At 37.0% G+C, this 17619-nt stretch overlaps 1 protein-coding gene across 2 annotated transcripts in view; it reads left to right on the plus strand.

The window, feature by feature from the left end:
• The first annotated feature begins 2352 nt into the window (after positions 1-2352).
• Positions 2353-17619, plus strand: part of PLCG2 (phospholipase C gamma 2) — a 438832-nt gene continuing 423565 nt past the window's right edge. For both annotated transcript variants that reach the window (XM_053700715.1, XM_053700707.1), the window contains exon 1: positions 2353-2604. The gene's annotated coding sequence lies outside the window, so the exon portion shown is untranslated. The remainder of the gene's footprint in view (positions 2605-17619) is intronic.

A 17619-nucleotide genomic window follows, 5' to 3' on the forward strand; every position in this document is an offset into this window, starting at 1 on the left:
GCTAAATGCCCATTTAAGGGCAATGCCCATTCAAATGCCGTTTTCAGGGTATTGGGGAACTTAGGTTTTTTAGATTAGGTTTTTATTTGGGGGGTTGGTTGTGTAGGTGGTGGGTTTTACTGTTAGGGGGGTGTTTGTATTTTTTTTTTACAGGTAAAAGAGCTGATTTCTTTGGGGCAATGCCCCGCAAAAGGCCCTTTTAAGGGCCATTGGTAGTTTATTGTAGGCTATGTTTTTTTTTAATTTTTGGGGGGCTTTTTTATTTTCATAGGGCTCTAGATTAGGTGTAATTAGTTTAAATATTTGATAATTTATTTTTTATTTTGTGTAATTTAATTGTTAGTTTTTTGTTACTTTGAAATTTTTAATAGTAGATTTAAATTATTTGAGTAGGGTTAGGTTTTTAAATATGTAATATAGTTAATTTAATTTGTAGTTTAATGTAATTTTAGTATAACAGTTAGGGTAGATTAATTAGTTGTTTAATTTTAATATAGTCTAATTTAAATCTAAAGGTAAGTTTAAATTTATTATAAGATAGGGATGAGGTCATTTAATATAAAGTTAGCGGGTTGCTAGGTTTAGGGGTTAATAGGTTAATTTGGTTTATGGCGATGTGGGGGCTGGCGGTTTAGGGGTTAATAGGTTTAGTAAGTGGTAGTGATGTGGGAGGCCTGGGGTTTAGGGGTTAATATATTTATTTAGTTGCGGTGGGCTCCGGGAGCAGTGAGATAGGGGTTGATATTTTTTTAGGTGGAGGCGGGGTCCGGGAGCGGCGGGGGGGTTAATAACTTTATTTAGTGGCGGCAGGGTCCGGGAGCGGCAGGATAGGGGTTAATAACTTTATTTAGTGGCTACAGGGTCCGGGAGCAGTGGGATAGGGGTTAATAACATTATGTCAGTTGCTGCAGTGTCGGGGTGGCAGATTAGGGATGTTTAGACTTGGGGAACATGTTAGGGTGTTAGGTGTAAACATAACTTTTATTCTCCCATAAGAATCAATGGGATATCGGGCAACAGCGAACATGAGCTTTTGCTGCTTTCAGACTCTCATTGATTCCTATGGAATCCGCTGCCTCCAGGGCGGCGGATTGAAAAGCAGGTACGCTGGGTCGGAAAAGTGGTGAGCGAATCTGTTAGAAGTTTGTTAACTAGGAAAAGTACAAGTTGTAAGAAGTGAATACAGCGCCAACAAGAGGCCAAGGGATAAATATACTCACAGAGAGATAAAAGAAGATTATTTAATGAACCATGTTAAAAAGCATCAGTAATAAAAGACTATATATAAAAAATGTAAAAAGCACATATAAATAAAATTACAAATACAGGAATATCTTACAGAAGTGGCTCAAAGGGCCAAAGCTGATAATTACAATAAAAACAGAGGTAATAACAGGTGATCAGTGTGAGTGGTACACCAGAATAAGAGTGTATACTAATAAAACAGAATTAGCCTAAGTACAACTATAACAAGTGCATCAAGCAAAAAACTAATAAACAATAGTACAAACAATAGTGTTCAAAAATAGTGTTTCAAAAATAGTGTTCCAAGAAATAGAAAAATGCACTGCAGTGCAAAAAAAAGGGGGTAGCAAAATAATTGTATAGATACGATCAAATAGTGAGTGAGTGCAAATGGATATAAAAATGCTAGCTACTTAATCCAGTGAGGTTAAGATATAATTAAATAAAATACACAATATGCAATAACATAAAAAATAAAATACACAATATGCAATAACATAAAAAATAAAATATAATCCAAAAAAGTGTTCAAAAAGTTGATAACATAATACACAATAAAATTAAATTAAATTAAATAAAATTAAAGTAGTCAGATAGTGCCGAATTTGTATTCGGAACATCTGTAATGACGTAAGCATCGATCTGTGTCGGACTGAGACCGGCGGATTGTATGTTACGTCACATATTTCAACTTTTGCGGGCTGTAGGCTTTGATAAATAAGGGGAATCAGGCTCGCCACAATTGCGCTGCAGAATTCCAGCGTATTTGCGGTTGACAGCTTGATAAACAGGCCTCAATGTGTAATATGAGTGCAAATATTAAAAGCGCTATTGATTTACCTTGAGTGATATAAGTATAGAATAGCACTAATATTTTTGTGCTCCACTTGTAATCTATCCCAAAATGAACTATGACTATTAAATGCCCCTTTATACTTTATAATAATAGTTGGAATAAATAATTATTTTTAACAGAAATATATATTTTTTTCCTACAAACAATTTAGAATGCCTACACCTTTAAGCACTCATTTCATATTCATGAGTTTCATCATCTACATACATGTGCAAAAAGATAAAAAAAAACCAGGAAGCACTCTGTTCTATGCAGAAAGACCGGAGAGATGACAACATTGTTGACACTTCCTTTTATTTGAATTAACTCCTCCTTAGAAAGCTTCTGTATATTAACAGCTAACAAACTTTTTTTCCCCCTTTATTTATATTTTGTGTATGTTCTGTGCTGAGCTGAGATGCAGTGTTATAAAAGGAAATAGATTTATGGACATAGATACACTTGTGAAGTTTCCTTTTTACAGACATGAGAACTGACGGACAACTCACTTATATAGAGACAAAGTAAGTGTTTTGCTAATCTGTTACTTTATTTGCACAATGTTGTTTGTGTACATGAGCTTTCTAATGTGTCAAAATAACACAAAAACTGATATATGTTGATTTGATATATTAGGAATCAAATTACATTTCAGCAGGTACATTTCTTAATTCTAGAGGTAACTGATATATCTGAATTAGAATTATTGTGAATGTAAATGCTTGCATAGTAATGGTATACATACTAAAACTCTGATTTTATATGTAAGGTTAAAGGAATAAAACATAAAAGACTGGAAGCATATTTAAGAGAAGCAGGTCAATTATTTTCCCTGGAGCTAATGACAGACTAATGTAAAGTATGAGGAAGTTCATCTTTTCTGAAATAGTGAATTCACAAAGCAACTTATGAGTAGGGGGTCAAAGGTGCCCTTATTAAAGGGACATTAAACACTAAACAAATGCTAGATAGAATGATGCATTCAAAGAAAAAAATATTTGTAAAATAACATGTAAATGTATTTTTTTAAAGTTTCATTAGCTGTTTAAATATAGACACAAGTGTAAAGTTTTAGCGTCTATAAACCAATGGGTGCTGCCATGTTGTAACTTAGGTTACCTTCTCTGCTGTGGCCAATTAGGTACAGGTATAAAATGGTCACTAGAGTATGCAGCCTATAGATGTGTGAAATATAACATTGTTCTGCACTTCCATTTCTAACAGGAACTGAAATGCTCAAACAATTTCACAATGTAAAAGGGGACACAATTTTTTTTTTTATATAAATGATTTATCATTTTATATGACTATCTCAGTGTTTAGTGTTGCTTTTAATAATACATAATGAAATTACCAAGATATTTAGAATGCAGATATTGAATTAATCTCCTTTCTCCCTCTCCACTCAAATTATACACATTCATATTTCATTATTATGGAACAAGAAGAAATTCTGAGACTATCTTTTTAGCGGTTTTGTGACTCTTATATTCTTGTTATTAACATATAAGCAGATCAAACTATTGAATTTTCTAGAATGTGTTTAAAAAACAGACAGACAAATGTGAACTTTCAGATATTCTGACATTTTTGCCCCTCAAAAATAAATGAGTTAAAGAGGCAGATATATGAAAAGGTGATATTTATAAATCTGCTTCATCCTAAACCCAATCTTCCACCTCAGAGACGATAGATTAAAAATCACCTGGTCAGATTAGTCGGGGTGGTTGTCAAGCACTGCTCTTGTGCAATAGACAAGGTTGCGGGACGTAATTCTATGAGTGTCCCCTTGTGCAATGCCAAATATGGGGGTCAAATGTGCCCAGCAATTTGCAATCTCAGCTTTATTACTCCCTCTTAGTACAATTAGGGGCAGATGCCACCTTTGAAGACTAAGGGGTCTACGGTGATGAATGGAGGTGCAATACGCACCCTGTAGAACCACTGCTTTCCCTCAACTTGTTGTGAAAAAAATAAAGCAGCAATTCAGAAAATTGAGATGATAGGCGCCATTTGATATACATGTGCTGGAGAATAATATGTAGATGTATTTGTTTCATATGATAATCTTTTCCTTCCAAGTAATACTTGTGCAATCTCTAAAATGATCTTTTACATTACATGCATGGGGGTTTAATGTTTCTTTCAGTTTATTTGGGAAGAAGCCAGGAACAGGTTACTTAAAGTGAAAGTAAAGTTGAGAAACCCGCAATCTATGTTTACATAAATCATATTAAATCAATAGCGCTTTCATTCATGATTTTTTGTAAATTTTAATTCTATTCTATACTTATTTTCACTCATGCAAAGCCGTCCTTCTGGTTAGCCGACTCTCCGCCTGCATTCTATTTTTTTTTGGGTTATTCATGACGAATGATCATTTTAAAGATCTAATTGGTCCCTCAATGGGCGTCTCAAAGTGTTGGTTTCACGCCCACATGTTCCTATGCGCATGCGACAAACCTACAATTTTACTCCATTATCAGATGTGTGTTCACAATTGGTGCATGCGCATTAGCAACAATATCGTAGAGTAGTACATATCAATGTGCATGCGCCAAAAAATAGGTTAAAGAGGTGGAGCATGGCTAATGACGCTATTACGTCTAACAGTTAGAAACCAGGAAGAGAGCCGGGGGGTGGAGGAAGCGAGGAAACGGTTAGCAATTTTCAATGCAAAATTTCTTTTTTTCTGGACAAGTATGAAAAATATAAAGTTAGCGACTGTAATGGATGCCTGTTGTACTATACTTAAAGGGACAGTCTAGTATAAATTAAACTTTCATTATTCAGAAAGGACTTTTAATTTTAATCAACTTTCCAATTTACTTTTATCATCAAATTTGCTTTTTTCTCTTGGTATTCTTAGTTTAAACTAAACATAGGTAGGCTCATATGCTAATTTCTAAGCCTTTGAGGGCTGCCTCTTATCACATGCTTTTTAAATCTCTTTTCAACACAAAGAGACAGAAAGTACACGTGGGCCATATAGATAACACTGTGTTCAGGCACAGGACAATGCTAAATTTAAGACAATAGATAATAAACAGTCACAGTCATGTGATCAGGGGGCTGAAAGAAGGTTCCAAGATACCAGGTAATCACAGAGGTAAAAAGTACATTAATATAACTGAGTTGGTTATGCAAAACTGGGGAATGGTTAATAAAGGGATTATCTAGCTTTTAAAACAATAACAATTCTATGGTAGACTGTCCCTTTAATTGTCTTTGGGTAAGGAAAAGTTTACTTTCACTTTAATGTGATTTAGCAATGCTGTAGTTTGTTTTAAAAACAGCCAGGGTAAGAGTCTATTTCATTTCTGGCTGTTATCTTTAGCTCTAGTGTTCTGTAATGTGTTGATGGCTAAATTAATTGGCCACATGATTGTGTTAAGGCCATTTTGTTTTTGGATATTCATTGCTTTGAGATTAGAACCAGGACTTGCAAAATGTTTTTATGAAAAAAAAAAAAAATGTGTATTCCAAACTTTATTAAAAAGCCAAACTTTACAATAAAACGCTCCTTTAGCTTGATACTATCAACTATGGAAGAAACAGTAACAACAACTTGCATCCTTCCGAGATATTTTTCCAACCTTCAGCTCATAGTCGAGATTTTAATTTGTGTGTGTGTGTGTTTTTAAATGTAGTCTCTTCAGTGTTGACAACTTGAGCAGAGAGAATATATCTATTAGTTTACATACATGCTACATTATTGTGTGGAGCTGTGCTAAAGAATAGATAATGGATGTTCTATGTTTTACCTGTATATTAGTTCTTAAAACCTATATATTAGTTTTTCCAGTGTAAAAGTCTACAAAAAATGTGCTAATGCACCTGAAAATCTGACTGCATTGGAAGATGAATAAGGGCACAGGCTATGTGCCTGGTAAATTACCAATGATAGTTCTTTCCATTTTGGCAAAATGAGTCATTATTTTAGTATGTATATTAATATATTTATATTTTGCTGCATTATTGACAAACTCTATCCTGTCTTCCTTTTTCAGTCATTTGCTGCGAGCCTTTTTATTGTGCATACTTTGTACTGTATTTAGCGAAAAGACAAAACAAAAAAAAAACACCCAGCTGTCAGGAATAAAATATGTTAATGGTGACAAGAATGTGTGACAACCACATCCATCATTAAAAGAGAAGTGAGATGTACAGAGGCTGTAAAAAAAGTATACTTTAGTCATTGCAAACATTTAAATATATATTATTGCAAATTAAAGACTTGTTCAAAATATAACAAAAAGAAACATAAATATTTTAATCTTACTATAGAAACTGGTATATTTTTAGGGTTTTTCATATATCATCTAAAACTTGCTACATGACAACATGCAGCAGGCTATTGTACACACCTTGCGTATTTGAATACGAAATTATGTGTGCGGTATGTGCCTGGTGGCTATTGCGACATTGTGGCTAAACCATAGACCTTTATTAAATAAAACAAAGCTGCGCTTGTTGTGAATTTGCCATGCAAATCAGTCATGCAGGAATAACTTGTGCCACTCCTGTCATAAAACATAAATACTACATATCTCTAAAACAGCAACAGAAAATATTTAAAATGAAAAACGTTCAAGCACAAATTTTACATTGGACACTCTAAATATATAGTATTAAATGACAGCAATGATTCAGTCAATAACAGATTTACATCTCAGACACCTACGTACTGGTTACTCAGATGTATCCATGATTTTTCATCTTCTTGTTTAATTATGTTAAATTGCTCAGTATTTTGATACCAGGAGCAGGCTATAAATATGGCAGTGTTGCCTTTGAATGTAATGAAATTTTTTTATTATACTAAATAATAAAATGAGGAGATTATTGTAACACATGTCCAGTGAAGCAGCCGCCACTGAGTAATATGTACAATAAGAGAAGAATAGGGTTCCAGCCTTGTATTCTTAAAAAGGACCTATATTATTTACATCAGGATTCTAAGGTTTGCCAACAACTTTTCAGACTTTCTAGAGGCCCTTAGTCATGGTGTTGGCAAACCTTAGGACCCTGAAGTAAACGATAAAGGTCTTTTTAAAAAAATACAAGGCTGGAACCCTATTCTTCTCTTCTTCTGCTGCTGACTTTTAGATGAGGCAGGTCCAAGGTTCCATGCCCTAAAAAAGAGATTGTGGGTGCTTGCTGTTTTTCAGTTTAGGATTAATATACCCCAGTGAACTGCCTCCTTCTACAAAACTCTTCATATAAGACAAGTGCAAATGACCTTGTAAACTAGATAACATTAACACAGGTATCAGTATTTTATAAACTTTTTCAATAAATATTGGAAAACAGCACTCAAAGTATCTTGTTCCGAATTAAAGTGATTGTAAAGTTTAATAAATTAAAGCCCAGTATCTAAAATACTCTTAAAACAGGGGCACTTTAATTCATTAAACTTTACAAACATGCGGCTAGATTACGAGTCTTGTGTTAAGCTGAAAAAGCAGTGTTAACAGGTCCTAATGCTGCCTTTTCACTACCACTGCTATTACGAGTCTTTCCGGTTTAGGGCCACCGCACACTTCTTTGGCCTTACCGCAAAACGACTTACATAAATGTTGTAAACCCTTTTATCTTTGGGACTTCCATAGCACTTCCATAGCGCTGGTATTACGAGTCTGTCCTGGGAGGCCAAAAAGTGAGCGGTACACCCTCTACCTCACTCATGATTGGAACAGCCAATAGAATGCAAGCTCAATCCTATTGGCTGATTGGATCAGCCAATTGGATTGAACTTCAATCCTATTGGCTGATTGCATCAGCCAATAGGATTTTATCTACCTTAATTCCGATTGGCTGATAGAATGCTATCAGCCAATCGGAATCTAAGGGACGCCATCTTGGATGACGTCATTTAAAGAACCCGTCATTCAGTAAGAAGACTCTGGATGAAGAGGATGCTCCGCATCGGATGGCTTGAAGATGGACATGCTCCACATCGGATGGATGAAGATAGAAGATGCCGTCTGGATGAAGACTTCTGCCCGTCACTTCGCCCGGCTTGGATGAAGACTTCTCCTGGCTTCGTTGAGGACTTCGGCCTGGTTGGATGAAGACTTCTGCCTCTTCCTTGAGGATGGATGTCCGGTCTTCAGAACAGTAAGTCGATCTTCAGGGGGTTAGTGTTAGGTTTTTATAAGGGTGTATTGGGTGGGTTTATTTTTTAGGTTAAAGCTAAATGCCCTTTTAAGTGCAATGCCCATCCAAATGCCCTTTTCAGGCAATGGGGAGCTTATTTTTCTTTTAGTTAGTATTTTATTTGGGGGTTGGTTGTGTGGGTGGTGGGTTTTACTGTTGGGGGGGTTGTTTGTATTTTTTTTACAGGTAAAAGAGCTAATTACTTTGGGGCAATGCCCCGCAAAAGGCCCTTTTAAGGGCTATTGATAGTTTAGTTTAGGCTAGGGGTTTTATTTTATTTTTTATAGGTCTATTATATTAGGTGTAATTAGTTTAAATATCTTGTAATTTGTTTATTATTTTCTGTAATTAGTGTTTGTTTGTTTTTTGTACTTTTTGTACTTTAGCTAATTGTATTTAATTTATTTAATTGTATTTAATCTAGGTCATTTATTTAATTGTAGTTTAGATTAGGTTTTATTTTACATGTACTTTTTGTATTTATTTTAGCTAGGTAGTTATTAAATAGTTAATAACTATTTAGTAACTATTCTACCTAGTTAAAATAAATACAAACTTGCCTGTAAAATAAAAATAAACCCTAAGATAGCTACAATGTAACTATTAGTTATATTGTAGCTAGGGTTTATTTTACAGGTAAGTATTTAGTTTTAAATAGGAATTATTTAGGTAATAATATTAATATTTATTTAGATTTATTGTAATTATATTTAAGTTAGGGGGTGTTAGGGTTAGACTTAGGTTTAGGGGTTAATACATTTAGTATAGTGGCGGCGACGTTGGGGGTGGCAGATCAGGGGTTAATAAATGTAGGTAGGTGGCGGCGATGTTAGGGACAGCAGATTAGGGGTTAATAATATTTAACTAATGTTTGCGAGGCGGGAGTGCGGCAGTTTAGGGGTTAATATGTTTATTATAGTGGCGGCGACGTTGGGGACGGCAGATTAGGGGTTAATAAATGTAGGTAGGTTGCTGCGACATTGGGGGAGGGAGATTAGGGGTTAATAAATATAATGTAGGTGTTGGGGATGTTGGGGGCAGCAGATTAGGGGTTAATAAGTATAATGTAGGTTGCGACGATGTCTGGGGCGGCAGATTAGGGGTTAATAAGTGTAAGATTAGGGGTGTTTAGACTCGGGGTTCATGTTAGGGTGCTAGGTGTAAACTTTTATTTCCCCATAGGAATCAATGGGGCTGCGTTACTGAGTTCTACGCTGCTTTTTTGCAGGTGTTAGACTTTTTCTCAGCCGGCTCTCCCTGTTGGTATTGGAGTGCGGTATGGAGCTCAATTTTGCTCAACGCTCACTTCTTGCCTTTTAACGCCGGGTTTGTAAAAACTGGTAATACCAGCAATGTACGTAAGTGAGCGGTGAAAAAAACTGCTCGTTAGCACCGCATAGCTCCTAACGCAAAACTCGTTATCTGGCTGATGCTTTTTTAAAAAAAATATTTACCTTTTTGTTACGGTAAACAGACTATCGATCCTCTGCACGCGTCTTCTTCTGTATTTTGCAGATCAATGACTAATCTGGCTTCCTCCAATTGTTGTGTGCCCCCATTGGCATCCAGCTGAATTAAAGTGCCCCTGTTTTTAAGAGTATTTTTAGATACTGGGTTTTAATTGATTAAACTTTACAACCACTTTAAGGGTCTATAGCAGGCTAACAATGTTGTAATTTACAAGCTGATGACCCAGAAGTGACAATAAAAGTCTAATTAAAAAAAAAAAAAAAAAAAAAGAAAGAGGCTGGAATCAAAGTTTGTTTTCATGTAACAAGTATTTTATAACCTGTCATTCCTAAACCAAACTGAAAAAAAAACTTAAACAAAAAGACTGGATTTTTATTGGTTAATTAACAACATCTATAATGCCTCAATAGCAATCTTGTACATCTGAGGTACAACTTGGTGCTATTTACCCTAATCCCAGAACTGGTCATTAGGCAAACCAGACAAATGCCTGGTGGGCTCAGTTGATATATTGACGGACCACCAACGTTTAAAACAGCATGCCCACTGTACAAGGCAAGCAGATCCTTGCAGGGTGGTGCCTATGCCTAGCAGTTCTCTTCCTCCCTTTGAATATACAGGCTACCAGAGAGAGCAATTGACAACACTATTAAGTGGCTGCAAGGCCAGCAGTCTGATGTAGGCATGTTGCTCATATCAGGACTGCAGGGCCAGGTTGTCTGATTACAATGTACCTGACAAGAAGGGCCTAGAATCTGATCTAAGTTATGATGTGATCATATGGTTGACAGAGGGGCTGCAGGGCCTGAGGTTTTATCTAAGGTATGATATAAGCATATTGCTGACAGAGGGGCTGCAGGGCCTGAGGTTTTATCTAAGGTATGATATAAGCATATTGCTGACAGAGGGGCTGCAGGGCCTGAGGTTTTATCTAAGGTATGACAAAAGCATATTGCTGACAGAGGGGCTGCAGGGTCTGAGGTTTTATCTAAGGTATGACATTAGCATATTGCTGACAGAGGTGCTGCAGGGCCTGAGGATTTATCTAAGGTATGACATAAGCATATTGCTGACAGAGGGGCTGCAGGGCCTGAGGATTTATCTAAGGTATGACATAGGCATATTGCTGACAGAGGGGCTGCAGGGCCTGAGGTTTTATCTAAGGTATGACATAAGCATATTGCTGACAGAGGGGCTGCAGGGCCTGAGGTTTTATCTAAGGTATGACAAAAGCATATTGCTGACAGAGGGGCTGCAGGGCCTGAGGTTTTATCTAAGGTATGAAATAAGCATATTGCTGACAGACGGGCTGCAGACAGGGCCTGAGGTTTTATCTAAGGTATGACATAAGCTTATTGCTGACAGAGGGGCAGCAGGGCCTGAGGTTTTATCTAAGGTATGACATAAGCATATTGCTGACAGAGGGGCTGCAGGGCCTGAGGTTTTATCTAAGGTATGACATAAGCATATTGCTGACAGAGGGGCTGCAGGGCCTGAGGTTTTATCTAAGGTATGATATAAGCATATTGCTGACAGAGGGGCTGCAGGGCCTGAGGTTTTATCTAAGGTATGACATAAGCATATTGCTGACAGAGGGGCTGCAGGGCCTGAGGTTTTATCTAAGGTATGATATAAGCATATTGCTGACAGAGGGGCTGCAGGGCCTGAGGTTTCATCTAAGGTTTGACACAAGCATATTGCTGACAGAGGGGCTGCAGGGCCTGAGGTTTTATCTAAGGTATGATATAAGCATATTGCTGACAGAGGGGCTGCAGGGCCTGAGGTTTCATCTAAGGTATGACATAAGCATATTGCTGACACAGTGGCTGTGGGGCCAGAAGATCTTGTGTGGCACTAGAGAGAGACAACAGGACTCTAATATGGGCGATTTTTATGCAACAAATAATATCTCTTTCTGCAGTTCTTTCATGTGTATGGTAGCACCACGTAAACAGTTATTAATTACAGCATAATATTTCCTTTGATACCACAATAAATAATAAAACTTTCTTTAACATATTTTAAATCCCACAACAATATTTGTACCAATTCCTGCCATACTTTATTAATAATATTGGTTACCAAATCTACAGATCACATTTATCTCACAAATTATTTTATTTATGTAAAATAATCTTCATTTTTACATTGCTGCTAACACAATAAATCATTACACTTTACACTGTGCTATAGCCCTTATTCTTAGCCAGTAAACAGTAGATTATTTACAGTGAGATCCTAGTAGTAAATACTTTTGTTGTCAAAAAACAAATCACTGGTTAACATCTAAATTGAACCAATAAAATATATATCATTTTTTAATGTTCTTTTTGAATTCAGTGACCCAGCTGAGCAGCCCCTATTATCAACTGAATGTGTTTCAAATAAAGTGGACTTTATACCATTTCAGATATAAATATGTTTTTAAATGACAATACTGGGGAAAACATTGAAGTGCACTACTCCAATAAAAGTTATATGTATGTATAAAATAGATTAAATGAAAAAAGGCCATGTATACAAACAAGTGTAAAGATCACGTATGACCAATGGTGTTTTATGTCTACAACAAAGAATCTAATTGTCCTGTGTTTTGTGGGACATTATTTAAATGGGACACATTGTCCTCCTGTGCATTTCTCAGTTGTTTATTGAGCTTTCTTCCGTTTGTCCGCTGCCCTCAAACTGCCCAAAACCACACTCCTGGGTTGCACTTGCAAAACTAATTTTTAAACCCTGGCCCTGACTTCACAGGAAATATGATACCATTTACAAACAAAATATAATGAAAATACCAGTATAACGTATAACATATAACATATAAGGACATTGAAGGAAATTTAACACCTTTTACTTTTGTGTAAAAATTATTCTTTGTACTACACTCCCTAGTGGGGCCAAAAACTAAAATCCTGGGTCGCGATCCGATATAGATCGTAGTTTGCGGCGCAAGCGAGGGAACCCCCGCCGCCCGTAGTTTCAGCTCGCAACTTGAGCTATCCCATATATGGCGCCGTCAGATGCTAAAGTGCCGTAAGTCTGACAAACCAGTGATGTCCAGAAATCTGCGTAAGTACAAATTTCTGGAGTCGCCAGTGACTTACGGCACTTTAGAAACTGCCGGCGCCTACAAAACCTAAGTTATAAAATCACCCGTACTGTCTAACACGCCTCCCAAACATAGCCCGACACGTCTAACCCTCTATCCGCTATCCCCCCTCACTATCCTAACAATAAAAAATGTATTAACCCCTAAACCGCCGCTCCCGGACCCCGCCGCCACCTAATAAAGTTATTAACCCCTAAACCGCCGCTCCCGGACCCCGCCGCCAGCTATATTAAATCTATAACCCCCTAATGTGAGCCTTTTGCGGGGCATGCCCCAAAGAAAACAGCTCTTTTGCCTGTAAAAAAAAACACAATACCACCCCCCAACATTACAACCCACCACCCACATACCCCTATTCTAAACCCACCCAAACCCCCCTTAAAAAAAACCTAACACTACCCCCTGAAGATCTCCCTACCTTGTATTCACCCAGCCGGGCAGAACTCTTCATCCGATCCGGGCGATGTCTTCAATCAAGCGGCAGAGAAGTCTTCTTCCATCCGGGCGATGTCTTCAATCAAGCGGCAGAGAAGTCTTCTTCCATCCGGGCGATGTCTTCAAGCAAGCGGCAGAGAAGTCTTCTTCCATCCGGCGATGTCTTCAAGCAAAGCGGCATCTTCAATCTTCTTTCTTAGCTCCTCCGCCGCGGAGCATCCATCCGGCACGACGACTGAACGAGGAATGAGGTACCTTTAAATGACGTCATCCAAGATCCAAGCTATTAAATAATTATTAACTATTTAATAGCTATTGTACCTAGTTAAAATAAATACCAAGTTACCTGTAAAATAAATATAAACCCTAAAATAGCTACAATGTAATTATTAATTACATTGTAGCTATCTTAGGGTTTATATTATAGGTAAGTATTTAGATTTAAATAGGAATATTTTAATTAATAATATTAATATTAATTAGATTTATTTTAATAAGAATTTAGTTAGGGATGTTAGAGTTAGATAGGGTTATTATACTTAATATATATATATATAATATAATAACAATATTAACTATATTAACCCTAATATAATTAGGGTTAATATAGTTAATATATATATATAAAATATAATAACTATATTAACTATATTAACCCTAATATAATTAGGGTTAATATAGTTAATATAGCTGGCGGCGGTGTAGGGGGATTAGATTAGAGGTTAATGTGTTTAATATAGGTGGCGGCGGTGTAGGGGGATTAAATTAGGGGTTAATATTTTTAAAATAGATGGCGGCAGGGTAGGAGCTCACTTTAGGGGGTAGGTAAGGTAGATGGCGGCGGGGTAGGGGCTCACTTTAGGGGGTAGGTAAGGTAGATGGCGGCGGGGTAGGGGCTCACTTTAGAGGTAGGTAAGGTAGATGGCGGCGGGGTAGGGGCTCACTTTAGGGGGTAGGTAAGGTAGATGGCAGCGGGGAAGCGGCTCACTTTAGGGGGTAGGTAAGGTAGATGGCGGCGGTGTAAGGGGCTCACATTAGGGGGTATGTAATGTAGCTGGTGACGGTGTAGGGAGATCTGATTAGGGGGTTATACATTTAATGTAGGTGGCGGCGGGGTCCAGGAGTGGCGGTTTAGGGGTTAAATACTTTATTAGGGATTGCGGCGGGGGATCGCGGTTGACAGGTAGATAGACATTGCGCATGCGTTAGGCATCAGGTTTTATTTAGCAGGTAGTTTAGGGAGTTACGGGGCTCCAATAGACAGCGTAAGGCTTACTACGGCTGCATTTTGTGGCGAGGTGAAAATGGAGTAAGATTTCTCCATTTTCGCCACTTAAGTCCTTACGCTGTATATTGGATACCAAACTGCGCGGGTCTGGTATACCTGCCTATGGCCCAAAAAACTACTAGGGGCGAAGGCAGAAATATACGAGCGTAACTTCTAGGTTACGCCGTATATAGGATACCAAACCCGCGCAAAATTCGGCGACGCTGCATATCGGATCGGGCCCCAGGATTTTAAAAATGTTGCAAAATACCGAAACCAGCTATTTGATTGGCAGGTTACATAATTTGCCTTCTAGCCATTAAAGGGACCGTGAAACAAGTACATTTTAAGAAAAAATTAACAAGTGATTGTGTCCTTTTAAGGAAATAATTCAAATCATTTTTACCTGCCATAGAAGTAGGCACTTGAAGCTTGAGGAGGAAGATTTTCAGAGGGAGCTGGTGAGGTGTGCATAGAGTACCCTGCTAGGATGTGCATAACAAGGCTAATTGCTGCTGTGAATTGTTGCAGTGCTTCAATTTAAAAGCAAGTGCTTAATTTCAGTACAAACGCTGAAAATAAGAGTACTTGACCAAGCCTTAGCTTGTGCAAGTTCTGGATAAATAGTGATTTCCATGTTAGAATGATATTGTACTTTTTGTTAAAATTACTGTTATATGAACACTGCCACTTATTTAAATGATTGCATACAATCACAGTAGTTATACACAAAAGGAGGAAACATCTAATCAAGAATATGAAGAAAAAGCTATTTTACATATTGATGCAGTTGCATGTAAAAGATGTCTACTTTTATTTTAATATTAAAGGGATACTAACCCCACATTTTTTCTTTCATGATTTAGATAGAGCATGCAATTTTAAGCAACTTTCTAATTTACTCCTATTATCAATTTTTCTTTGTTCTCATGTTATCTTGATTTGAAAAAGCAATAGTAAAAGGTTAGGAGCCGGCCGATTTTTTAGTTCAGCACCTTGGTAGAGCTGCTGATTGGTTTGCTACATTTACCCACAATTCAGCAAATGCTACCCATGTGCTGAAAAAAAATAGTCTGGCTCTAAAGCTTACAGTACTGCTTTTTCAAATTAAGATAGCATGAGAACAAAGAAAAATTGATAATAGTAGTAAATTAGTAAGGTGCTTAAAATCTCATGCTCTATCTGAATCATGAAAGAAAAAAATTGGGTTTAGTATCCCTTTTTAAAGGGAAACTGAACCCAAAAGTTTTCTTTCGTGATTCAGATAGAGCATGCAATTTTAAGCAACTTTCTAATTTAGTCCTATTATAAATTTTTCTTTGTTTTCTTGCTATCTTTATTTGAAAAATAAGGCATCTACGCTTTTTTCTTGGTTCAGAACGTTTTTATTGGTGGATGAATTTATCCACCAATCAGCAGGGACAACCCAGGTTGTTCACCAAAAATGGGCTGGCATCTAAACTTACATTCTTGCATTTCAAATAAAGATACCAAGAGAATAAAGAACATTTGATAATAGGAGTAAATTAGAAAGTTGCTTAAAATGTCATGCTCTATCTGAATAATGAAAGAAAAAAAATTGGGTTCCGTGTCCCTTTAAAGGAACATGAAACTCAAACTTTTTCTTTCATGATTCAGACAGAGAATACAATTTTTAAAAAAAGTTTCAAATTGACTTTTATTCTTTGTTGAAGAGATATCTAGATAGCTAACGTGTACATATCTGGAGCACTACATGGCAGGAAATAGTGCTGCCATCTAATGCTTTTCCTAATGTATAACGTTGTTGCAAAACTGCTGTCATAGAGTGCACACTCCTGAACTTACATCCCTGCTTTTCAACAAAGGATAACAAGAAAACTAAGAAAATTTGATAGTAGAATTAAATTGGAAAGCTGTTTAAAATTGTATGTTCTACCTGAATCATGAAAGAAAATGTTTGGTTTTTATGTCCCTTTAATTTGTGTCATACAAGCCACCTCTGACTCTCTTAGCAGGCATGGTGTTTGAATACTGGTGCACAGGCCTTCACAGCATACGTGCGTATTCAACTGAAAAACAGTAATAACTTTTACTAGAAGCACTTTTACCTCTGGAAGCATAATGAAAAAATGATTTTGTTAACAATGTAAATGCACCTATGCCCATTCAAATTGTGGCCTTTCTATCCCTTTAACATTCGTTGGTTGATTTGGGCAATCTCCAACAGCTGACAAGGATATATACAGTTGTACAAATATGAATACAAGCATAATGCTTGTTCAGCAGAGAAATACAGAGATATAAAATTAAAGCAATAATCCCCCCCCCCAAAAAAAACAGAATTTATGCTTACCTGATAAATTACTTTCTCCAACGGTGTGTCCGGTCCACGGCGTCATCCTTACTTGTGGGATATTCTCTTCCCCAACAGGAAATGGCAAAGAGTCCCAGCAAAGCTGGTCACATGATCCCTCCTAGGCTCCGCCCACCCCAGTCATTCTCTTTGCCGTTGCACAGGCAACATCTCCACGGAGATGGTTAAGAGTTTTTTGTAGTTTTATTCTTCTATCAAGTGTTTGTTATTTTAAAATAGTGCTGGTATGTACTATTTACTCTGAAACAGAAAAGGATGAAGATTTCTGTTTGTAAGAGGAAGATGATTTTTAGCAGACAGTAACTAAAATCGATTGCTGTTTCCACATAGGACTGTTGAGATGAAGTAACTTCAGTTGGGGGAAACAGTTAGCAGTCTTTTCTGCTTAAGGTATGACTAGCCATATTTCTAACAAGACCATGTAATGCTGGAAGGCTGTCATTTCCCCTCATGGGGTAAGCCATTTTCTTAGTTAAACATAAAAGAATAAAGGGCTTCAAAAAGGGTTTAAAAACTGGTAGACATTTTTCTGGGCTAAAACAATTGCTTTACTAGGCATATTATGCAGATTCTAACTAATTATTGGTATTATAATCTTGGGGAACGTTTAGAAAAACGGCAGGCACTGTGTTGGACACCTTTTTCAGATGGGGGCCTTTCTAGTTATAGACAGAGCCTCATTCTGGGACTGTATAGGGGTTAAATGTAAAAACGGCTCCGGTTCCGTTAATTTAAGGGTTAAA

Source organism: Bombina bombina, chromosome 1 (genome assembly GCF_027579735.1).
Source record: "Bombina bombina isolate aBomBom1 chromosome 1, aBomBom1.pri, whole genome shotgun sequence".
Lineage (NCBI taxonomy): Eukaryota > Metazoa > Chordata > Amphibia > Anura > Bombinatoridae > Bombina > Bombina bombina.